The sequence below is a fragment of the Chionomys nivalis genome, chromosome 10 (assembly GCF_950005125.1).
Source record: "Chionomys nivalis chromosome 10, mChiNiv1.1, whole genome shotgun sequence".
NCBI lineage: Eukaryota > Metazoa > Chordata > Mammalia > Rodentia > Cricetidae > Chionomys > Chionomys nivalis.
Window position 1 is genome coordinate 4,422,161 of NC_080095.1, and position 26,528 is coordinate 4,448,688.

Sequence of the window (26,528 nt, forward strand, 5' to 3'; positions counted from 1 at the left end):
AGGAGAGCAGGCAGAGAGTCTGACAAAAAGGTTTTTAAAACTAGTATATGGAGGAAAAGGGGCAGGGGGAACCTGGTCAAAAGGAAGGTAAAAACTTACTGATGCCCACTGACACTGAGGATGACATTATTTAGTGTGACATTATCACACTAAAGTACACACCCCTGGAAGAAATTTAAAATGATAATGAGGCACATGACACATGCATAAAGAGTGAGTTCCAGGACAGGCACCAAAGCTACAGAGAAACCTTGTCTTGAAAAACCAAATATATATATTGAACATGCAGAAAAAAGTCCATGTTATACAAATAAACTCAAATGCTGCCCCACCTACCACAAAAGTATCCATCCTTTACCCAGTTGTATTTAAGCTGCTAAACCCTCTGCTCCAGCCTGTTTCCTCCCTTAGAAGTATATCACTTTCCTTTCTTCAACCATTTTATTACTCTATATTTTTAGTTACCTTGGAAAGCAGCAGGTATTCTTATGGTATGCTGTGATTTGAATGAGAATAACCTCATAGGCTCATGATTTGAATACTTGGTCCCCAGTTAGAGGAACTGTTTGGGAAGGATTAGAAGGTGTGGCCTTTGGAGAGATATGCCACAGAGATAGTGTTTACTTTTGCCACTCTCAGAGTATCTGCTTTCTGCTCCTGCTCTTGGGTTGGATGTGAGCTCACAGCAGCTGCTCTAGCACCCAGCCTGCCTGCCTCATGTAGTGTTCTCTGCCATGAAGATGACCGAACTCCTGTCCTTCTGGAGCTGTAGGCCCCAAATAAACCTTTCCTTCTATAGGCTGCCTTGGTCATGGCGTTTTCTCCCGGCAACAGGACAGTAACTGATATGGATTTTGAAACATAGCTTTGGTGACTCTCCCCCATCTCCTGCCATCTCACATCTCTCTGATCCCCCCCATGCCCTCCACCTCCAGAAGCCCCCTCTCTACTTCCTAGTGCTGTGTTGTGCTGTGCTCCCTGTGCCTCTCTCCCTTCAGGCCTTTCTTTTCTCTCTCATGGGTCTCTCTCTAGCCTTCTTGCCTCTCCACACTCTTGCCCACATACAAACAATATATAAAATTATAATCTAGACTCCTCATAAGGCAGAGATCATGCAGCATTTGTCCTACTGATCCCACCTTATCCGGGTCCTTCTGTCCTCCTGCAGAGCTCCCTGTCCATTACATATGCGTGTCACATTTTCATTATGCCTTCATCAGTTGGCAGGTATGGAGGCTGGTTCCCTTTCTGTGCTAATGTGAACAGAGAAGCAGTGATAGTGGTTAGGCAAGTGTCTCTTTTGTCAGCAATGGACTCCTTCAGATATAGATGCATGCCCAGAAGTGGTATACTGAGATTATATATAGTAATACTCTTATTTTGCAAAACTCCCACAGTGATTTCAATCGTGGATGCACCCATTTACACTGCAACAGTAAACAAGGATTCTTCTCTTCACACAGCCTTTCCAGCATCTGACTCAAGTGGGACATACTTGAAGCAGAAGCCATGATTCTCCTGCCCAAGACAGACTCTGGTTAGACTCATGTCGGTAAGCCACAGTCAAATGGCGATACACATTAATGGAAATGGGTTAATCAAGATGTGAGAGTTAGCCAATAAGAGGCTAGAACTAATGGGCGAGACAGTATTTTAATTAATACAATTTCTGTGTGGTTATTTTGGGGGTTAAGTTAGCAGGGTGGCAGGATGCTAAAGGTGGTGGCCATGTTTAAAACCATATATTGGCCACTTCAGTATGTTCCTTTGAGAACTCTTATTCCCTACCTGATTTTTAAAAATTTGATTGCTTGTTTTCTTATTCTTGTTTTTTTTTATTTTTTGAGTTATTTGTATATTTTAGACACTAATCCTCTGACAGAAGCACAATCAGCATTGATTTCCTCCCATCCTGCAGGCCTACGTTCTCCTTTGCTATGCAAAACTTTTAACTTCATGAGGTCCCTTTGTTGACTTGGGGCCTTGTTCCCCACAGCCCCTCTACAAACAGTCTGAGTTCTATTCAGGAAGCCCTATCATCTTTATGTGTGGTCCTGTTTTTTCATCTAGCAATTTCAGAGTTTTCAATTTTACATTGTGATATCCTCAAACAATTTGAAGTTGGTGTTTGTGTGTGGTAAGAGATAAGGGTGTGCTTTTGTTCTTTGTATGTAAACTTCCAGTTTTTCCATCACCATTTGTCAAAGACCCCATTCTATTATTGATATCTTTATCAAAAATCAGGTGGCTGTAATTTTGTATTGGTACCATGTTTTTGTTACTGTGGTTTTGTAGCATAACTTGGAATCAGGTATGGTGATACTTCCAGCCTTATTTTTTCTCCATTGGACTTCAAATTAATTTTAAGATTTTTTTTCTTGGTCTCTGAAGAATGGAGTTTCAGTTTTAATGGGGGTTGCATTAGTATATAAATTGTTTCTGTAAGAGAAGAATTTCCCCAGTATTGATTTGTTCAATCCATGAGCATGAGAGGCCTTTCCAGAAACTGGTGCCTTCTTCAGTATCTCTGAAGTGTTTTAAGGATTTTACTGTGGAGGTATTTTACTTCCTTGGTTACTCCCAGGGACTCTGATTTAGTCCATTTGTTTCTGGGGGTGAATTGTGAGTGGAATTGTTTCTCTAATTTTTTTTCAGCATGTCTGTTATTGGTATATAGGAAGGTACTGACTTTTGTGTGTTCATTTTTACCCTGCCACTTTTATGTTGTGTCTCCAAGGTCCCTTATGAATACACTCACAGTATCTTCAAACAAGGGGACATAAATTTCTTTTTTCTATTTATATCCCTGTTATTTGTTTCTTTTGTCTTATTGCTGTAGCTAAGACTTCTAGATCTGTGTTGAATAAGAGTGGAGAAATCAGAAAAGAGGGGAGGGGCAGAAATAAGACGTTTGTAGTGAGACTAAAGCAAACAGGTACATTAGTTTGTAGTAAGAGGAATGGGCTGCATCCTGCCACCCTGCTAACTTAACCCCCAAAATAACCACACAAAAATTGTATTAATTAAAACACTGCCTGGCCCATTAGTTCTAGCTTCTTATTGGCTAACTCTCACATCTTGATTAACCCATTTCCATTAATGTGTATCGCCACTTGACTGTGGCTTACCGACATGAGTCTAACCAGAGTCTGTCTTGGGCAGGAGAATCATGGCGTCTGCTGCATTGCCCTTCTTCCCAGCATTCTGTTCTGTCTACTCCACCCCCTTAAGTGCTGCCCTATCAAAAGGTCAAGGCAGTCTCTTTATTTAACAAATGAAAGCAGCACATAGAAAGAAGAACCTCCTATACCATTTCCCCCTTTTCGGTTTAAATAAAAAAGAAAGGCTTTCACTTTAACAGTAAAATTACATATAACAAAACTGTCATTCAAGCAAGAATTACAGTTACAATATTTATATCTAATTTATCTTTTATTATAACAATGGAAAACTATAACTATCTATCTATTCTTCAACTCCATCAAAGACTACAAAAGGATATAATATTACCTAAGTAAACAGGAAGTACATTGTAAGCAGCTTTCAAAACTCTAGAAATGACAGAGACATCTTGTTGCCTGGACAGTCACCCAAAGTTCTTTTGTACTGTTGGAGTATCCATCTTCAGCCTACAGGCCCATAGTTTCCAGCAGACATTTCCATGAAGTAGGAATTTCCAAAGATGGTTCAGTCACTTTCTTTTGTGTCCTGCAGAATGTCTCGCAGACTCTCATGAAACAGGAACCCCAAAGGACCATCTCACCTTTAGGCAAGTTCAGCAGTCCTCTCTCAGTGGATTCTTTGTGTCTAGTTTATGCAACAGTCCAGGCAAGAACAGTTTCTTGCCCAAATGGCTATCAAACTCCATAAAGAGACTCTTCGATGGCCATCTTCCTCTGAAGTAGCTTGCTGGTGCCAGGAGCAGACGTGTCTCATTGTCATGAAAAGTCCTAAATTATTAAAATATTAAATTCCATATTCTGTAGTCTTTGAAAGATATGAAGAATGTCTATCTGAAATATATCTCTGCACTTCTACAAACTTGATTATTATAGAGATTATCTATTAACCTATATTTCCTAATTATATATTACATTTTAAATGGGCTACACAATCACAATACCTTAATCAAGATCAGAAATACATATACATACAACAAAATTGATCTTAAACTTGTATCAATAAATCAAGATTTATACCAATGCAAATTATTCATATCTATATCATATTCCTTTTTAAATGTAAAAGAACATTTATAAACAATATTTGGGAATATGGGTGTAGTTTTTTTTCTCTCCAAACTGCTTCATGCTGTATAGGGGTGCTGTTAATCAGGTCTCTCATGGTATATCCTGTATGCTAAGTTCCTCTCAGTCAGCAGTTGGGCAAAGTAATTTTCTGAGGGTGTTTACAGCAACTTTTCAGGAGGGCATGGTCTATCATACCATATTGGTCTAGAAGCAATCCACAGGGTCTCATCCTCTGTAAAAACAAAAGAAGAACCTCTTTTCCAAAGCATCATATCCTTAGACCCAAATTCTGAAGGCATTATACCTGTATAATATACATGATGGTTTAGCTTAGTCCATACAATGAAATGTCTCTCTGTACTTAGCTCCTTTACAGTCAAAAAATTCAAATAAAACACAATAATACATAGAATCCAGACTCTCTTTGAATTTTCCATTTTTATATGGCTTATTTTTTTACTCTATTACTTTATTCTATCTCTTTAAAGACTTTACACATTTTTTAAATCATTAACTTTATTTTATGAGTCTCTATACTCTTTATCTTTTCTCTTACTAGCCTACGTACATTTACTCAACAGTGTGACCCATTTAAATGTCTTTTATGTCTGAATCTGTCCTATTGTGAATCTGTAAATTCTTTACTATCCAGGAGCACTTCTTAAAATCCTAAGTGCTTCTTAAAATCTTTAGCTTGAGCCATGTAGGGGTAATATATTACCGCCTGTTTCCTGCTCAGTCTAAACCTTAACTGTACTGTTATTATGATAATTTTGATAGTTCCTGCCTGAGATTAGCACAGTTCAGCATGGCTGAGCCGCTCATGCATCTGAGTCACTTGTGCCTCTGAGCCACGCACAGTTCCAGGCACACAGCAGTCCACATTGCCATCAAGCAAGCCGTAGCACTTTACTCACAAACCCCATTCAAAAGCTCTGTCTCCTGCAGGAAGCCAGACAGAGACCACAATGGTGGTACAGCCCAGAAACTGGTATTTCAAAACTGCCACTTTCTAGTAGACCTGATCCCACTACCTACTTAGGCAGGGAGCGCCAAGCCACAAGCATGGTCTCAGGTACTTTGTTCCTGACCCTGAGTAGACACACTAACATCTGTGCCCACAAATGCTCCACAGCCAGAGTTTGCACTGGCAGCAGGGCCCAGGAAGGCTTGTTTTAAAATGGCATGGCTTTTTTCCTCCTGCAGCTGCTGAGTCAGGAAAATTTCTGTGCAGCAGCCTGCCAGCAAACAGCAAAAGACTGTGTTAAACTCTATATTTGTGTCTAGAATTCCTTTTCAAGCCCTCTCAGTTTTTACGTGGAGTCAGTTTACCATGTTGGGCGCCACTCCTCTCTCTGCAGGTTCTTTGTGTCCAGTATGGAGAGTGGGTCCATTTGTTCCATCCTACCTGGCTAGCTTATACCCCAAAATAGCCACACCGAAATTGTATTAATTAAAACACTGCCTGGCCCATTAGTTCTAGCTTCTTATTGGCTAACTCTCACATCTTGATTAACCCATTTCCATTAATGTGTATCGCCACTTGACTGTGGCTTACCAACATGAGTCCAACCAGAGTCTGTCTTGGGCAGGAGAATCATGGTGTCTGCCTCATTGCCCTTCTTCCCAGCATTCTGTTCTGTCTACTCGGCCCACTTAAGTGCTGCCCTATCAAAAGGCCAAGGCAGTCTCTGAGCTCCGGTAACTAACTTGCTCGCAAAGGCTGGGAAAGATGGAGCTTGTGCCCCCACCCCCATGCCAGGTCGGGGGCAAAATAGCCCAACGTTGGACGCCAAAATGTGGCGGCATAAATGAATGCAGAATGATTATAAAAATATATACAGCTTTAATAAGGAAATAGACTTACAGGACCACAGGTTCCCGTGGAGAACAGGAAAAGCAGAGCAAAAGGGCTGCTGGGATCACGCCCAGCAGATTTATCAGTAAACATTAGCCCAAGGCGAACATGCCCCCAATGGGTGGGGCTATATCCCTACACCAAGGCAGTCTCTTTATTTGACCAATGAAAGCAACACATAGAAAGAAGAACCTCCTACACCATTAGTTGATTTGCTGGACAGTGCATTAAGCCTCAAGTTCCTCACCCTTGTGTGTAGTCTGACAGCAGTTGCTCTGAGTTCCCCAGGACTACAGTTTATAGAGTCCCTGGCTGCTCACACAGCCCTGCTCCTTGCTGTCCACTGTCTTTTCTGCCATCTTGCTTTTGGAACAGCCTCACCACTCCACGATCAGCCCTCCCAAGCCTGTGTACATCTCTGGGTCCTTGGGCTGCTCAACCAGCTTGTGATCCTGGAGATGTCTCTTTTCCGAATGAACCATGTTTGCTACTGCTGCAGCCCTGTGTTTCTGCTCCATGGCTTGTTGATACATAAGAAGCTGAACTTCCTGTGTATTCCCAAACTCTGCTGACATCTCTACCTTCACAAGGCTCAGTTACTGCTAAAGGGAAGCAAGTAATAAAAATAAGGGATGTAAGGCAGAGTGCATCACTGGTCAAGGAAGACACCATACCAAGTGCTAGGTGAATTTGTGTAGCTTCTTTTTGGGCCTGATTGCTGGGTCCAGTCTCAGACTGCACACCTGAGTTCTATGTAGATGTCAGAATATCAGTCTTACCTGTAAGCCTATCAGACTGCACACCAGAGTTCTATGTAGATGTCACAATATCAGTCTTACCTGTAAGCCTATCAGACTGCATACCAGAGTTCTATGTAGATGTCATAGCATCAGTCTTACCTGTAAGCCTGTCAGACTGCACACCAGAGTTCTATGTAGATGTCACAATATCAGTCTTACCTGTAAGCCTATCAGACTGCATACCAGAGTTCTATGTAGATGTCACAACATCAGTCTTACCTGTAAGACTATCAGACTACACACCAGAGTTCTATGTAGATGTCACAATATCAGTCTTACCTATAAGTCTATCAGAATTTTTCTAGTTTTACCCCTTTAATTATTAAGTTTGTGCTTGTAGTCTAAAAAGATTTTTGAGCTCTTCTATTTTATTTTATTTTAGTCATTATGACAAACTAACAGTGGCAGAGAAAGATCACTTCTGTGGTAGTTTGGAATGACCTTGCTAGGGAGTTAGCTTTCCTGACAGGAATCTGCTTATCATCTGGCTTGACTCAGAGGCTTGTCTGCCTCCACCCTCATTCACTCCTTTCTGCTGACAATCTGAACAGCAGCACCAAGCTCTTCTGTCTGGCTACCTCTGGGCCAAATTTTACAGCTCCTCAAGTTATGTGGATTTTCTTGGGGTTGTGCTGTTTTTGTTGCCTTCAGAAGTTTTAAGCACAGTCAAAAGTGGCTCTGAAATAAACCATGTTCAGTGTTAGCCATACACAGTAATAAAATGGCAAAATCTTAGGTATTAGCATATAGTAGATACTCTCTATTTCATTTAACTTCATTTTGTTTGGACTTGAAATGTGCCATTACTTCTAAGTCTAATTCTGAAGGCTTAAATCTGAATTCTTCTTTGGAGTATTCACCTTTACCTTTCTGAAGAAGATATCATGTAATCTTTAGGAATGAATTTGATTTCTTTCATGTCTACTTGGTTGTTATATGATACATGAACTATGTCTGGAGTCGCTACAAGGATGACATGAAATTCGTCATCATATTCTATTGTCAGAACTCGTAGCTTCCAGGTACTCTTTAGACACTATTTCTGTAAGAATTTCCAGCACTTTCAGTAATAACTCCCTATAAAATAAATAAATATTTTATTTCTTTTGCTTGCTAGCTGTTCTTTAACACTGATCCTGAAATTCACTCTATTCCAGCTGCTGACCCCCCTCACTCTTTTATTTTTTAGTTTTTATCATGCAATATATTTTGATCATGTTTTCCTCTCTTCCAACTTCTTCCAGTTCCTCCCCACCTCCCTGACTACCCAACTCCGTACTCATGCTAGCTTGAGTGGTTAGGTGTAAACCCAGTGTACAGTTCCCATCTTCAGTGTTGGGATTTTGTCTTGTTTAAACCTATGTAGATTTGGTGTGTGCTCCCATAGTCTCTGTGAGTGCATGTGTGCACCAATCCTGTTGTGTCTGAATGACACAGTTTCTGTGGAGTTATCTACCACCCCTGCCTCCTTACAAGCTTTCCACTTCCTCTTCTCATAGATCTCTGGGGCTTATGGGAAAAGGGTTGAGGAAGACATCTTTTTTAGGGCTGAGTGTTCCAAAGTCTCTCATTCTTTGCACAATGATCTCACACTTCTTTGGTTCTGTTGTAGTAACTATAAATGACTGTTTTATTATCTCACTTCCAGCCAAGCCACCCTCTCAAGACCACAGTATGTCTTCGTAGACCCTTCCCTCCACTCTCAGGCTTCATGTATCTTTTATTCTGCTTGGTTGAACAACCCAGAAGTCCACTGAACTTAGGATCAGCACACTCTGTGTGGTTTGAATAAGAATGCCCCCCACAGGCTCATATATTTGAAAGCTTAGTCATCAGGGAGTAGCACTACTTGAGAAGGATTAGGAGGTGTGACATTGTCGGATTGGGTGTGGCTTTCTTGGAGTTGGTGTAGCCTTGTTGGAGTAGCTGTAGCCTTGTTGGAGGAAGTGTATCACGGGGCGGTGGTTGGGGGGAGCGGCCTTGAGGTTACAAAAGTTCTCTCCAATCCCAGTGTCTCTCTCTTCCTGTTGCCCATGGATCTAGATGAAAAACTTTCTGCTACTTTTCCAACACCATGTCTGTCTGTGTGTTACTATGTTCTTTACCATTATGTTAATGGACTGAACCTCTGAAACTGTAAGCAAACCCCCATTAAATACTTTCTTTTTTAACAGTTGCTGTGATAATGACATTTCTTCATAAATAGAATTCTGACTAAGACACTCACTCCCCTTCTAGTGACTGGTGCAAGAAACCACTTAGGTCTTCAAAGCAATTTGAACTTTCAGTGTGCCATTATATAAGCTTTATAGGAGGCAAGTGACCATCTTGAAGACAACAACCTGTGTACTATCTATACCAAACATAATAACTGCGTCAAAAGAACTATTTTCATGTCTGTGATTTGATGTTTGTTAATTTCAGAAGAATGCTTCAGCTGTTATTTTAAAACATTTCTTCTCATGAATTCTCTTTTCTGTCCAGGATTCTGATTCTGACTCGGAGACTGATGTCATTCTGCGGCATGGGGGTGCGAAGGCCTTTCTCTTCATCTTCTTTTTCTCTTCTTGCTTCATTTTGAGGAGTTCCTGTTGAGTTGCTTACAAGTTCACTAACCCTGTTGAAACTCCTGATGATCTTGTCATAGACATTCTTTATACAGTGTGTGTGTGTGTGTTATTTTAGCGTTTCCATGAGTTTTTATTAAAATAGTTTTATCATTTTGATCAAATTATTTTCTGATCTTCTCCATCAGAAACTTTAGCAATTACTCATAATTATTTATATTTCCCTCCTGAGTGTGCTGATACCTTGCCCTATCAGAATGTGGTTATATTGGTTGCTTTGTTGTCATTTTTCCTTCTGGTCTCTGGCAGTGCTTTTGTTTGCAGGTTTGTATGCTATGATATGTGTGTGTTGTGTGTGTGTGTGTGTGTGTGTATGCACGCAGTTGTATGTGAGAGTGTGGGGGGAGTGCACACACACACACACCACACACACACACAGTCCTAGGCCAGAAGAGGCCTTGGGTCCCCTAGATCTGGAGTTACAAGCGGTGCCAAGCTGACCTGATAAGGTGCTGGAAACAGGACTCCAGCCCGCTCACAGAGCAGCAAGATTCCCTTCCTCATGAGCTATCTCTCCTAAGTCCCTAATGAGATTTCCCTCACTCCTCCACACCCTCCACTGCCTCTCAGAAGTGGTTCTACCCTTTTGAACAAACATGCTTTGTTAGGACATCAGCACTTCCTGAAAGTTTGCTGCTTCTTCCCACCCACTCCCATATCTTAAGTAAATATTATGCCAATACTCCACTTATTTCTACCTTTAAATAAACCCTTTGCAGAAAGCAAAACTAAGCAATAATCTTTAAAAGATAAAGTACAATGTGAGTATATATTGAAACTTTAATTTCAAAACCAGGTTATGAAAGGTTTTCGATTTAACTCCTCTATCTTATTTCTGATTATCTTACTTATCTCTGTGTGCATGTAGTGTATGAGTGTGTGTGTGTGTGCGTGCATGTGTGTGTAGTGGTGGTGGTATTTGATTTTGTGACTCGCACTTTCATGTAGCCCAAACTACCCTCCAACTTGTTAGTGGATGAGGCTCACTGTTAACCCCAATCCTCCTATCTCCACCACTTTAGTGCTGAGATCAATACTGAGATTACACAGTAATGTAACATCACACTTGGCATAGCTTTAGATTAGTTTTCCATTTCTACGGTGACTGCATCCATATGCATTCCCACCCAGTGTGTAGATCTGCATCCTTTCCCATCCCAGCACCACCCTACAGACATTAAAATGTATTTCGTTTTATTTATGTGTGTGCCTACTTGTCTGCATGTGAGCTGTGCACATACAGGTTTCCACAGAGGCCAATGCTCCTGGAGCCAGATGGTTGCGAGCCACCAGATGTGGGTTCTGAGAGCCAAACTCAGGTCCACTGCAATCTCTGCATTTTTCTTTTCTTTTTTGGGGGGGTGGTGGGAGGGCAGTTTTTCGAGACAGGGTTTCTATGCGTAGCCTTGGCTGTCCTGGAACTAGTTCAAAGACCAGGCTGGCCTCAAACTCACAGAGATCTGTCTGCCTCTGCTTTCTGAGCGCTGGGATTAAAGGCATGTGCCACCACCCAGCTAATCTTTGTTTTCTTTTTTTGTTTGTTTGCTTTTATTTTTCTTTGTTTTTTTGTTTTGTTTTGTTTTGTTTTGTTTTGTCTTTTGAGACAGAATTTCTTTGTGTAACTTTGGAAACTGTTCTGACACTTGCTCTGTAGACCAGGCTGGCCTCGAACTCACAGAGATCTGCCTGTCTCTGCCTGCCAAGTGCTGGGATTAAAGGCATGCACCACCGCCTCCCTGCTAACCTTTGTTTTCTTGGTGCTGGCTATTCTGACTGAAGTGAGGTGGAATCTCAATGTAGTTATGATTTTCAGTTCATTTGATTTTGTGTAGACATTACATAAATTCCAATCCCCACTTCCCTACCCTTCAGGCAATATTGAAGTATTCCGATCAGTTGTTGCTGCCCAGTGCCCCACAGCTGATAGTCCATGATACTACTCCAAAACAGCTTTCTTAACCAGTATGCACTTTTTACCCAGGTGAACTAACATCCAAAAACTATGTTATATTGCTTGAGGCCATGAACACTGAAGGTGTGGTTTTCTTGTCTCAGTTACAGAGTTTTCAAGTTCCTCGGCTTGAGTAAGGCTTCTTTTGCAACTGCCTAACAATCCACCTGGCCCCCACAAGAGTGCTTCTTTACAAATGACAATGCGTATCAGAGAATCCAACTTCTTGCTCCCAACACATGGACACATCAACAACGCCACAATTTGGAAAATCCTTTAAAAATGCTATTTTTGTTGTGCAGCTCTGTTGTCCTTGGGACAGATTTACATCAAAAACGTACTGTCTAATTGCTACTTTAAAGTCACATGATATCATTCTATCTGATTTTTCCATCAAATCAACACAGTTAATGCATTTGATTTTTATAGACTTTGTTTCAAACTTTAAACTTTCGTATATTTATGTGCTTCCAAGTCATCTAGGAAAAGCATGTTGAAATGTCTAGCTTCCTCTATCCTGTCCCATGTTTGATGATTAGTTTGGAGATTACTTTGTTGTGTTTCTTAAAACAATAAATCATCAGTACTGTATGTGTTACAATCCTTCTGCTTTCATAGATGGTAGCTAGTACACACATGTCTCTTTCATTTTTTTTTTTTTTTTTTTTTTTTTTTTTTTTTTTTTTTTGCTCAAAACTACCTTAGAAAGCATTTCAGGAAGCATGTAGACAAATTCATTATCCTTTTTAACAGTTGTATGTTACTCCATTGTATTTCATAATTATCAAACCAACCTCTGATTGCTGCACATTTGGCTACTACAGCTTTCCAGCTCCTAATATAGTGACTAACCTTATGTCCAGTGTTCCAGAGAGAAGCTCACTACATCGAGGTGATGCACAGATCACTTTTCCAGTAGTTCCTGAGTGCTCTGTGATTGTGTCATCTTGAGTACCCTGTAGTGATGGGTGAGAGCATCTGTTTTCTCAGCGATGCGAGCAGTTTTCTCCTCGCCAGTGAAATCACACCCACAGATTGGGTTTCGCAGCTACAGAGCTAGGAAGGTGTGATTCTCGTGCCTTCCTGTGAAGAGTAAATTATAAAGCTTAGCGTCTCTCTCAGCCCTTGTCTGAGAAGCTTCTTTTAGCAGATGGTATTTAATACAGACCAACAACAGGCAAGGTACAGAGAATAAGAGACTACAGAATGCTCAGTCCTACAAGGAACAAAAACCACACCCTCTCGTCCCAAGGCTCAGGGATCGTTGCTGAAGAGGGGATGGAAAGAGTTCTACAAGACGAGAGGAAACAGTGTCTTCGGACACAACAAAGCCGCTGCACATAGAAGCTCAGGGAGGTTTCAACAGCATGCACAAGACCTGTGGAAGCCCAAGCCAGACCAAACCCAGCACAAGACAGGGAGCTGGGGATGCAACCACATCCCTAGCAGTGGAGCTCCTGCCACCTGTTGGCTGCTGGGAGAGAGAGACGTTTTCTCTAAGAGTGTTGTCCTAGTCAAGTCAACCATGTAAGACCATGCATCAAAGAATATTTGGTCTGATGGGTTAAAAAGGGAGTGGGGCACAAAACCAGGTGAGTAGAGAGGAGGAAGTGGATCTTGGAAGTGTCGGCAGAGTAAATGAATATGATAAAAAAAAACATATTGAATAAGAAAGAACTAATAAGAAATTTAAAAATAAAATAATAGAATTGTACTATAGTTTGCCTTTTTATTTTGGGAGGATGACTCAGCATCTTTCCTATGCTTACTGTATTTTGCATAATTGAACGAGGTTCAACATTCTGTATTTGTATTCTTGCCAGCAAATTGGAAAGAGAAGTAGTAAGGTAAGAAGTCAGATGTTGTATGTCTCAATGACTTTCACTTCCCATTAGTTCCAAGGGAAACTTGAAAATGAATTGTCTAGTTTGGGTGCCCATGAGTTCCATTAAAACTTGGAGTGGAACTCAAAAAGCAGAGAGTAGAACTTCTGGGTGAGATGGCAGATTAGAGTCATGGTCACTGAAACCCATCCAAGAAAATAGTCAAGATCATACACAGTATACGCATTTTCAAGAGTCAAGGTCTGTAGACGAACTCATTAGCTGGGAAGATCTCTGCAAAGAAGGAAGGCTGGAGCACTGGGAATTGGGGCCCAGCTGTAAGTTATCTTGAATCAGCACCATTTGTTGGATAAAACTGCCTGAGAATGGCTTGAGAAATGTTGTTCCTTTCATACGCTGAACCTGAGGGATGAGAAACTACACAGAATATGAACGCTGCAGAGACCAAAAACTCCCACTGCCCCCAGTACCAGCAAGGTCCAGAACGTCACCTCTGAAATCAGGGAAAGCTGTGTCAGTAATTCACTCCATCAGTATTCTATTAATTTCTTACTCTCCATTATCCTCCACCTGGCATCTATGTGCCACAGCAGTTTGCTTTTGTCTGGACCTTGCTCAGGTAGGATAGCTGTTAGTGCTCTTTTCACCTGATCTACACCCAGGCACTCTCCACCATACTCGTCACCTACACCTCATATATTTCCACCCATTGCTAAGTCGTATTCCTCTTTCTTTTATCCTTCTCCCCTTCTCCTTTACCTCTTAATTATGACCATCTATAGCTTTAACTATTTCTAAAATTTGTAGATCCTACCAGTTTACAGTTTTCTCTTCTCAGCAAATTTTCTCTTTTGTTTTTCAAAGTCAATCTAGTACTTGTTCCTATCCTCATCCCCCCCCCCACACACAATATCTTAGTCACTGAAATACAAGTACACACCACACTCTCCTCTGTTGTTTATCCTCTAACTTACTGAAGTCAAAGGGACCGCTGGTATTATTCAGTTAGTACAATGCTGTTTATTCTTGCAGTTAATATTCCCGAAATCTACACTGAGGAGCATTTTATGAATGGTGCACTCCAGCTACAACATATTAAAGTCCTACTTGAGTATTGCAAATGCTTCAATTGAAAGGATATAGTTGAATACAGAAAAGACCAAGCAATGAAATGAACCCAGATGCATAAACCCTAATGAAAAAATACATGAAAAACCAAGGTAATGGAAACTCTACAGAACTTAACTGATCTTACAGCAATGGCATTCAGTTAGTGTGAGTTAGATGACATCCCAGATAGGGAACCCAAAAGAAATCAAAGAAGAGTATCAGCTCCTGGTCAAGAAAACACAGACCCGAATGAAATGAGTGTGGTAACTCAAAACAATGAAAGGAAAATTAGCAAGGAGAAGGAAATGCTGAAGAAAAGCAAATTTGAGATGCTAGGTATGAAAAACACAGTAAGTTGAATAAAAAGCATCATGGGAATAAATTCTTAACAACAGGACAATCAAGGAGAGGACAGAACATCTGGACTTGACATGTAGAGATGGAATGATCCAACAAGGAACCAAATAATAAGAAGGTATTAAGTGGGATTTCTAAGGTATGTATGGCTCTGAAAATATCAAATCCAGATAACAACAATATAGGCAGAAGAGAATCTCACTCTACAAGTATAGAAATGATTTTCTAAAGAATCATAATAGCATATTTCTTAGAGTTAGTAAAGATGCCAAACCAGATGGAGGAAGCCTTTAGGATACTGTTACCACACAAAAGAGTTTCACATTAGCCCACATGGATATAGAAAAAGTTTATTTATTAGGGGTAAACTCACAGAAAGAGTGGTGATCTGCAGTCCTCTACATGCTCTGGGAACTGGAACCAAATCCAACATCCAAAAGGACCGTGCATGCTTTATATCTGCATTTATAGTACATGAGTCCATGCCCAAAGTGGGTCAGTATATTAAAGGCTATTGGCTGAAGGAGTTCCCACAGCACCTCCCCTTTTGTCTAAATAAGAGTTCTAAGCCTAATACAAAACTATATACAATAAGAACAAATATAAAGTATAAAAAAATAGAATTGCAACCAGCATGAACAACATCAATCAAGAAACATCTGCTAAATGCTTCAGTTTATCCTCTGCTTAAGATATTTTGTATATTGATATTATATATAGGATATTATCCTATCCTAAAGAGTCTAAGTCTGTATAATAGAAATGGCTGGCTAAGTCATGAGGAAAGTAACTACAACTCTCTAGTCTTCAACCCCACCAAACACCTGAGAAGTGAAATAATATTACTTGAGTAAATAGGTAGCACAATTAAACAACTTCCAAAAGGTACAAGAAATGACAGAGACAACCAGCTACCTAGGCAATCACCCAAAGTCTCATTTGTAATGTTGGGGCAACCAATTTTGGCTAAGGCCTACAGTAACTGACAGATCATTTTCAGAGGCAGGAAAATTTTAAAAGACATCTTACCCTGTCTTGGCAAAGTTTGGCAGTCTTTTTGCTTTTATCCTCCTTGTCCAATCTGGACAATATGTATTTTGTAGTAGTTGAGGCATGGGCAGTTTTTTGCCCAAAGACCAGTTTTGCCAAGAAGAAAGCAAGCTCCAAGTGGAGTGTCTTCAGTGCCCAACATTCTCTCAGGAATAGATAGGTGCTGCCAGGAACAATTGTGTCTCATGTCAATAGAACCCTAAGTTATTTAAATGCTATTTCTACAGTTCTTTGATGTGATTGAAGATTACCTATCTATGTGGAATACAATCTCTATGCATCTAAAGAACCTGATTAGTACAAATATAATGATGACAAACATGGTTGACTATTGACCTATAATTCTTAATACCTATATAGTTTAAAGACTAAGGCTTCATATTAAAATATTAAATAATCTTTAAACAAATGTATAGCAATGAGGACAATGACCTCAAAATGTAAAATCTCTCTCTCTGTGTATCTTTGTCAGAGGTAGAAATGTATAGTGTAATATGATGAATATATCTTAAAGTTGTATCAATATACAAAATATCTTAATCAGAGGTAGAAACATGCATGCATACAATATAACAAAATAACCTTGTATAGGTACACAAATATTGTAAACATAAATAGGAGTATATTCAATACAACAAATGTAATTTGAATTTGTATCAATATACAAAAGTCTATAGCAATGTAAATTGTCTATAAATAATAGCTCACAAGTATTCTCACTATTATTATTAGTGTGAATAAGGTCACACTAATCCACCTATTATTCTACCTAACCCATTCTTTTCAAGAGATCCCTGAGCCTATTTAATTTCCACCCCCAACCCTATACCAATTATAACCAACCCCCAATTGATGTCCTTAACCCTAAGGACAAACTTTGTTGGAAGAGGGCACATCATCTTCTAGAATTACTTCCAGCTCTCATGGAGGTAATGTTATTTCTATGGAATCCTATAAAAACTAAAATGATGGTTAAGTTTCTAGATTTCTGTCTGGTATAATTGCAGATAGTTTCTGAGTATCTAGTTAGGTTTTTCAAAAGTTCTTATCTAAAGTTCTGGCCAGAACAATGTAAAAAGATGAACCATTTCAGCTAACCCAAAACTGATCCTAAAGTGTTATCAGCATAATGACATCATATCAACCCAATCATTCTTGCTGGAAACTTCAAAGTTTACTGCAGGAAAATTTATTGTTCATTGTGTAAAACTTAAACATTATTCATATAAACATATATTCATATGAAAGGTACCATAGAGACAAAAGTATGTATGGGGAGAAGTAAATTTTTTCCTAATTTTTTTCTTCCTTTTGTCCCATACCAGGTGGCTTCTGATATGAGGCTGAAACTCTGAAATTTTCTTTTAACAACATGCTTGGATTTAGAAAAGGATAGCCACAGTCCAACTCCAAAGTCAGCTTTGATTTTTAAGTGAGTCATGACTATCTTTATTTGTACAGTTATGACGCATGACGGTCATAACTTCTAGTAAATATGTGATCACTGAATCAACCTTTCCCAAACTCAAAGCAGTTATCCATTGAAAACCTGAACAGCTATTAATGGTGTGGTGTGTATATTTTAATTTTGCCAACTCTAAAGTAGAACACTTCCATCTGCCAGATTTCATTCCTTTGAGTACCCTTTGGGTTACTTCCTGCAGGTAGTGGTGTTTGGTTATATAAAGAACAGTAGGACATCTCCTTATAATCTCCTTAGCTTGTTGCCATGTAATAGAAAACTCCTTTTTTTTTTTTTTTTTTTTTTTTTTGGTTTTTCGAGGCAGGGTTTCTCTGTAGCTTTGGTGCCTGTCCCAGAACTAGCTCTTGTAGACCAGGCTGGCCTCGAACTCAGAGATCCGCCTGCCTCTGCCTCCCAAGTGCTGGGATTAAAAGAAAACTCCTTTTTAAAGCTTTGTTATTGACATGATATTTTTAATGAAATTCTGAGGTCATCAGCACATTTCCAATCAATAACAGATCAATTTCTGCATTACCTTGTACTAGGGACCTGGCAGACATGTATAGGATAGAATGTGTGTTATGTATATGGTACAAGGTCAAATCCTGATTATGTCTTGAACCAGAGTAAATAACGAAGTCAATTCTGTATCATCTGGTATAAATTCAGTGGTTTCAATATGCAAAACAACTCTTTCTGTGTATTGTATATCAATAATTATATTGAGAGGTTCTTTAAAATACCTTAGTACCATGAGAATACCATTTAATTTTGACTTTTGTTCCACTTTTATTTCTGGTTTGTAACCTGCCTTTCCTGATTTATTTGCATTAGTATAGAATGGGGCTCTAGTTTTTGGTGTGTCACAATGCAGGGAAGGAACCAATTAGCTCTTTTTACAAGGTTAATTCTATCATTTTTAAGATAGTTGCTATTAATATCTCCCCAAAAATTAGTACTAGTTCTTTGCCAGGTTTATAGTCATCCCATAATTTTTTTTCAATTTCATCACTATTAAAAGGCACTATAATCTCTGCTGAGTCTATTTCTGCTAATTGATGAAGTCTCAATTTTCCTTCTATAATCAATTCAGAGACCTTTCCCACATAAGATTTTAATTTTTACTCAGTTTATGTGGTAAGATAATCCATTATCTTATTCTAAGATAATACCTTTCCTCAGCATTAAAATTCCAGTAGGGTAATATGACCAGAATGCATTTAGGATTTGGATCCACATGATCCACATGTGCCTTTTGCAATTTCTCTTCAGTCAAAGTCATTTTTTTCTCAACTTCAGATGTTAATTCCCTGGGAATGTTTAAATCTTTGTCACCATCTGAGGTTTTGTTTAAATGAATTTTTAGATCAGGTGTTATCCTACAAGTGGGCTATCAATTGGAAATATCTCCTAGCATTTTGAAAGTCATTAAGAGTCCACAATCAATCTCTTCTAATTTGTATGTTTTGTGTGCTAATTTTCTGTAAACCTATTTTATAACCTAGATAATTGATAGAATTTCCTGTTTGTATATTTTCAGGAGCATTTTTTAATCCCTAATTAGGCAAAACTTTATTTACTTCTTCAAACATTTTTTCTAAAGTATATACATTTGAATCACATAGCAAAATGTCATCCATGTAATGGTAAACTATAGATTTAGGGAATTGCTTATGTATTATATTCAACTTTCAAAGTATTGGCACAGGGTGGGGCTATTTAACATTCCCTGTGGAAGCATCCCCCCTTATTATCTCTTAGTAAACTGGGAATTATTATAATATATAGGCACTGTGAAGGTAAAGTTTTCTCTGTCTTTTCTTGTAAAGGTATAGTAAAAAACAATATTTTAAGTCAATAACTATAAGAGGCCATCCTTTAGGCAATAGGGAAGGCAAAGGATTTCCAGATTTTAGAGGACCCATTGATTAAATCACCTTATTAACAGCTCTTAGATCTGTCACTATTCTCTGCTTTCCAGATTTCTTTTTAACAATAAATGCAGGAGAATTCCAAGCACTGGTTGATTCTTCAATGTGGTGAGCATCTAGTTTCTCCTGCCCCAGTTGTTCTAAAATCTGCAGTTTCTCTTCTGATAAGGGCCATTTTTTTAACCCACATTGGTTTGTTAGTTAAACATTTTAAAGGTAGAGCCACTGGTACCTCTGCAGGTTTGCCAGTTGTTTTGTGTTTTTGTACAGCCTGAATGGTTGGTGACTGTTTTTTATAGTCCCTATTAATATCCTTCCCAGAAATATGAGTTGGTTTATGTTTCATTTCTGAGACTACAGGAATGTTAATCTGGGTATTCCATTGCTGCAACAGATCACAACCCCACAGATTCACTGCTATATTAGCCACATATGGCCTCAGCCTTCCTCTCTGTCCTTTTGGCCCTATGCATTTTACCCATCTCATGCTTTGTTTTACTTGAGATAGGGTTTCAATTCCTAGGAATTAAGCATCTGCCCCCTGAAGAGATCAATTCAGATGTTAAGATTCTGGAGTAATAATGGCACAGATACATCTGCACCCATGTCCAGTAATCTTTCAATTCCAGTGTTATTTATTCATACTCTCAGCTTTGGTCTTTGATCATTTATAGAAGTCTGGCAAAGTATATGTTTCCTATTTTCTCTTGGAATTTTTGATTCATCTTCCATGTTTATTCTATCATCCAGAGCAGTATGTTTTTTTTTACAACAGAAACTGTGTTTTTAATTTTTTCCTGGGAAGACATGTCCTCCACAGTAACTGGGAATGACTGGACCACATTTAACCTGGAGTCCTGTGAGAGGCCCCCTCCCACAGGAGTTACGTGATGGTAACAGGTTACCTTGTTTTTCTCTTGTTGATCTACATTCATTGGTCCAGTGTTGGCCTTTGCCACATCTTCTAGATTTAGACAAAAGGGAGAGGTTTCAGGTGGGCAGAATATCAAGGAACACAGAGCTTGTAGGCAGTCACAAGCCATGAGGTTACTGGCTGGATCTCAGTCTAGGCATTCATGGATCTGAATTGGAAAGTAAGCTGGAGCAATCTGTGTCCCCAGAATTGGAGTTAAGCCTGATCAGAGCAGGCATGGCAGAAACCAGACAAGCCTTGGAGGTATGTTGGCAAAAGTTATGGGTGAAAGTTAGTCAGCTAGGTGGAACCAAGCTGTGTGGTCATGCCAGCTGAAAATTGCCAAGTCACTGAGTGGTGGACCAGCCAAATGGTGCACAACTGCATGCCAGAGGGAAGCTCTGGGAGAAGCCTGAAGACCTTCTGGGAAAGGCCTGATAATGGCATGGACTCTGACTACCTGGGCACCAAACTATTGCCATACAAAAGAGTTTCACACTAGCCCAGAATGGAGTATAACAAACGTTTATTTATGAGGGGATACTCACAGAAAGAGGAGTGATCGACAGGCCTCTGCATACTCTAGGAACTGAAATGAAATCCAGCAGCCACTATAAATAAAGAAGGGCCAGTGAGGAGGGAAGTGTCAGAGGCCTTAAGGGAAAGGGAAAGTAGTAGAAAGTAGTGATATGAAAGTAGAGGTGAGTAGCATACTGGTGGATGGAGCATTGATTATTCACTGGAGCTACCTGACAATATTTATTGTGGAAGATGCCAAGTACTTTTGTTGCAGACATAAGTAAATTAAGCAGGAATCAAGCAAGAAGCTTTCCCTCACTCCAGTGACTAATTTTATTGGTCCTGGAAGGTGTTATGAAGGCTGCCGGGGAGAAAAGTTATTGATAGTCTTATCTATCTTTGAATCCTGTGAACTCCATTCCTAATCTTCCAGGTGAGATGTACCCACTGGTAAAACAGTGGCACCACTCTTATGAGGATAATCCACTGCTTTCTGACTGGGTGCAAGGCCCATTCCTTGGGAGGGATTTTATGTCTGATCCTGTAAACCTGGCCAAGAGCCCATGACTGGGGAAATTATAAGTCCTTGAGGGAGTGTCTACTACTGTTGTTTTGATAATTGGACAGTTATTATTAGATGTTTGTTTATACAACAGTTAGACTACCTGGATCAGAGAAACTTCTGTTTGCAGTGGAGAACTGTTAATGCAGACATTCATAACTAGTCAGAATGCTAAGAACAGATGACTGTTTCTTGTGGAATAATCTTTTTGTATACTGTATCACTATGATTGGTTTAACAAAAAGCTGAACAGCCAATAGCTAGGCAGGATTTCCTGGCACAGAAGATCCTGGGAAGGTGGGCAAAGGTGTTAGGAGGCTTGAAGGAAGTGGCATGGGCAGTACAGAGTAAAGATAATCAAGCCATGTAAAAGAATGTAGAATAAAAGATATGGGTAATTTACGGTATAAGAACTAGTTAGAAACACACCTAAGCTATTGGCTGAGTTTTCATAATTAATACTAAGTCTCCATGTTATTTTTGGGAAGCCAACAGTCCCAATGAAAAAGTTTTACTACAAATGGTGTCCAATGTGGGGATGCATATTTCCACATAAGACCTGAAAAAACTTAAAAAAGAGGTTCCAATACACAAAACAGAGTCAAAAGCAGGTTCCTAGTCCTGCAGTCTCTCATGTGGGCAGCAATACAAAGAAGCTCTCCTGGCCACTGCCTGTAGGTTTGAGCCACCAGTGAGCCATGAAGCTGGGTGATCATTTAAGGTTTGCTCATCCAGACAGAAAAGGTTACAGATATACTGTAAAGCAGGTTCAGATGGAAAAAAATCCTCTAAACAGGCTATAGTGTATTTACTAATGTACATATACTTAAGAAAAAAAGGAAAAGGGTACAGACAGTCATAAAAAATAAATAAATACTTTAAAAATAATGAAATCTTTGAGGAGAGAAATAATAATTTTAAAAAGTATAAACCATGTAAGGATGAAAATACAATAACATAGGGAATTTGGATATTATATGATGCTTTGTTAATTTTGAATGTTTGAATGCTAATGAACAGACAATAGCTGCTGACAAACATTGGATTGTGGAAAGGATTGCTGAATTAAACCAACATATATACTTTAGGAATGCCTTAAATTTAAACTGGAAGTCAAAAAATGTATTACATTGGAGAAGAGGTTATGCCTTTGTTTCTACAGGAAACAAAAGACTGTGGATTTCTTTCAGGTTAATATGAGATTAGATTTGACTGGGAGAAACCTGAGTATCTTGACTACAGAAATGGGTAGGATACCCATCCCTCTACATGAGAACAGCTCTGAGACTGGATAAGACATGATAAATTGTATTGGCTATAGAGTCCTCATGACTTAGTATTATACTCGTCTTTCCTATAGTATAAATGAAGATTTATAATACAGTTTGGCTATATAGTTCAAATGGATTTGTAAAGTTAACAGATGACTTTTACCTGTTCAAGCATGGAAAAAATTCATCTTTAGCAGACCTATATACACTACACATTCCATACTTATATTAATGCAGATGTGTATGTTATCTTTAAAAGTCTGTGTGTTTTCAGAAAAGGGGATCAGACACCAATCAAAATGAATGACCCAGGTAATCCAACATCTCAGAGTGCCTCGGCTGCAGTTTTCTTAGAGTTCTACATCAAGAACAATTTTAACACTGGTGGTTGAGATAGTCCAGCCTCACAGGCTACTCCAATCAGGACTTTAGATAAGCCTTGCAGTTTCCCATTACACAAAGACTTGACCATTATCCCTATTTCTTGTTGTCCCCTAAAGATTCCAGCACCACTAGACAACAGGAAACAGTCTAGAAAAGGCAATGTCCACATTCCCAATAAGTGGGATGGGGGTTGGTCATTTGATGGGTTATGGATGTTTGTCATTATGTAGGGGTTGGTTACAAGTTGTTATTGGTCATGGTTAGGAAAAAACTAAACAAAGGTGATTAGATTCAGGAATCTCTGAATGGAAAAAGGAAGATACAGTATAGAAATAATGGGATGAAGGAGTGAATTATTGAGTCTAATTTTAACCACTAGTGTCAAATATTTTACACTATGGTATGAATTTTTTTGTATTAATACAAAATTGAAATTATTTTTGTTACAACATACTGATATTTGTTTCTACTCTTGTTTAGGGTATTGTACCTATGCAGCTCATGTAAAATGTCAAATAAAGTTCTAGTCCTTGAAAAATATTACTATAAACCATTTGGGATGATTAAGAAACACAGGTTACTAGTTAGTCATCTATAGCAATCAAACTTGTAGTCATGTTAGGTTTGTTTTTAAGGTCATACAGTGATATATTTTAGATAGGTAGATAGATGATCTTCAAACACTTCAAAGACTTACAGAATATGGCATTTAAAATATTTTAATAGCAGAGGGCTTTTCATGATGGTGAGACATATCTGCTCTTGGCAGCACCAATTTGCTTCAAAAAAGGATGTTGGCCATCAAATAACCTCCCTATGGAATTTGCTTTCTTTGTAACAAAACTAACCATCCAAGCAAAAAACTTTCTTTGCCTCAACTGCTGACAAGCTGGACAAGCAGGATACACAAAAAAGTGACTGTTGAACTTTGTCAAGATAAGGTAGGACAGTCCTTCAAAATTCCTGCTTCACAGAAATGTCTGTCAGATATTTGGTGACTGTCCAGGCAGCCAGGTGTCTCTGTCATTTCTGTTGTTTGGGAGTTGTTTGCTCTGCACTTCTTGTTTACTTGGGTGTTACAGTTTTCTTAGTTAACAAATTCAAAAGAAAAAACTTACAAAAGAGATGTAAAGTATATAAGATTGAGAGGCATAAAAGCTTAAGTTGTTTGTCTAAGAAAATACTTTAAGGTCTAAAAAGATATTTTTAGGTTGGTTATATAAGTTATGATGAAAAGTAAATTAGGACATGAGGAATCTGGATGAGCAAGTTGGGGGAGGATCAGAGAGTGAGAACAATAAAAGTAATATCTTGATAGATGAGACCATTATGGGGTTAAGGAGAAACCTGGTGCCAAGGAACCTCCCAGGAAACCACAAGGATGACTCCAGCTAAGACTCCTAGCAATAGTGGAGAGTGTGCCTGGGCCTTCTTCTGTAATCATATTGGTGATTACCCTAATTGTCATCATAGAACCTTCATCCAGTAACTGATAGAGCAGATGCAGAAGATTCACAGTCAAACACTGGGCCAAATGTAGGAATCCAGCTGAAGAAAGGGAGAAGGGAATATATGAGCGGGGTGGAGGGGGGGTCGAGGGGGGAGGGGTGCTCAAGATCATGATGGTCAAATCCAAAGAGAAGGTTGACCCAAGGTCACGGAAGTGTACAGATTCTAGACTGACAGCTAGGGAGCCTACCTGCATGGGATTGACTTAGACCCTCTGCATGTGGGTGATATTTGTGTAACTTGGTCTGTTTGTGAGGTCCCTAGCAGTGAGACCAGGATCTGTCTCTGGTGCATGAGCTGACTCTTTGGAACCTATTCCCTATGGTGGGATGCCTTTCTCAGCCTTGATGTAGAAGGGAGATGCTTGGTCCTGCCTCAACTTGATAGGCCATGCTATGTTGATTCCTATGGGAAGCCTTATCCTTTCTGAGGAATGGATGGGGGGATGTAGAAAGAGGTGGGGAAGGGAATGGGAGGTGACAAGGAGGGAAAACTGTGGTTGTTACATAAAATAAATTTAAAAAATTAATAACAAAAGGAAAAAATAAATTAGCTTCAAAACTTTTGAGTACCAAGATAGGATAGATAATACAGTACTTTCTGTGAATTTGCCAAATACAAATGAACTGGATATTGTAAGTGTAATTCTTACCTAATAATTGTTCTTACTGTATATAATTTTACTATGTTAGAGTTAAAACCATTCCCTTTTATTTAGACAAAAGAGGAAGTGTTGTTGAATAATCATTTTTGTATTTAATAGAAAGCTAACTGACCTAGGCAGGATTTCCAGGCACAGGATTTTCTCTTAAGAAGAAGGGTAGAGATGCGAGGAGACAGGAAGGAAACAGCATGGGCAGCACAGGGTAAAGGTAACAAACCATGTTGTGGGATTTCCATCCTTGTAGCCAATGGCTTTGGGGATTCCCACCCCAGGCATGGTCTTGACTGCAGATGTGATGACTTTTAAGCTGAGGGGAGGCAAGCTCACGCTCTCGTGCTCTTGCACACCATTGGATGGGGTGGTCACAGCAGAGCAGAAACCTTGAGGTTGGTGCTTCTTCAAGGCAGCTGCATCAGGGCAGCGTCTGACCCTTTTTGTATCAGTGAGTGTTTATCCTTATTTTACACCTAAACAAATCCTGAGAGCCTTTACCAGACTCCTGTGGATTCACAGAGCTATGGAAAAGAATGTAGATTAAAAGATATGGGTGAATTTAAGTTATAAGAGCTAGTTAGGAACAACCATAATACTTAACACTAAGTCTCCATGCCAATATTGGGAGCCAACAGTCCTGACAAAGAGTCCGACTACAACTCTTGAGAGCTTAGCCCTAAACAAGACATCGGTGCCAACCCCCAGCTTCCAACCTCAGGCTCAGGAAACACTGTGTAAGATGGAACTGGAAGAGTGTTGTGTTGGTCCAAAGAATCAATGAAACAAAAAGTTGTTTCTTGGAGAAAATCAACAAGATCGACAAACCCCTGTCCAAACTAATTAAACGACAGAGAGAGAACACGCAAATAAATAAGATCAGAAATGAAAAGGGGGACATAACCACAGACACAGAGGAAATTCAGAGAATCATTAGATCTTACTACAAAAGGCTGTATGCCACAAAACTGGAAAATGCAAAAGAAATGGACATTTTTTTAGATAAGTACCATATACCAAAGCTAAGCCAAGAACAGGTGAATGATCTAAATAGACCTGTTAGTCGTGAAGAATTAGAAACTATATCAAAAATCTGCCTTCCAACAAAAGCCCAGGACCAGATGGTTTCAATGCAGAATTCTACCAGAACTTCCAAGAAGAGTTAATACCTGTACTCCTTAATGTATTTCACAATATAGAAACAGAAGAGTCATTGCCAAATTCCTTTTATGAAGCTACAGTTACCCTGATACAAAAACCACACAAAGACCCAACCAAGAAAGAGAATTACAGGCTTATCTCACTCATGAACATCGACACAAAAATACTCAATAAAATACTGGCAAACCGAATCCAAGAACACATTAGAAAAATTATCCATTATGATCAAGTAGGCTTTATCCCAGAGATGCAGGGCTGGTTCAACATATGCAAATCTATCAATGTAATCCACCATATAAATAAACTGAAAGAAA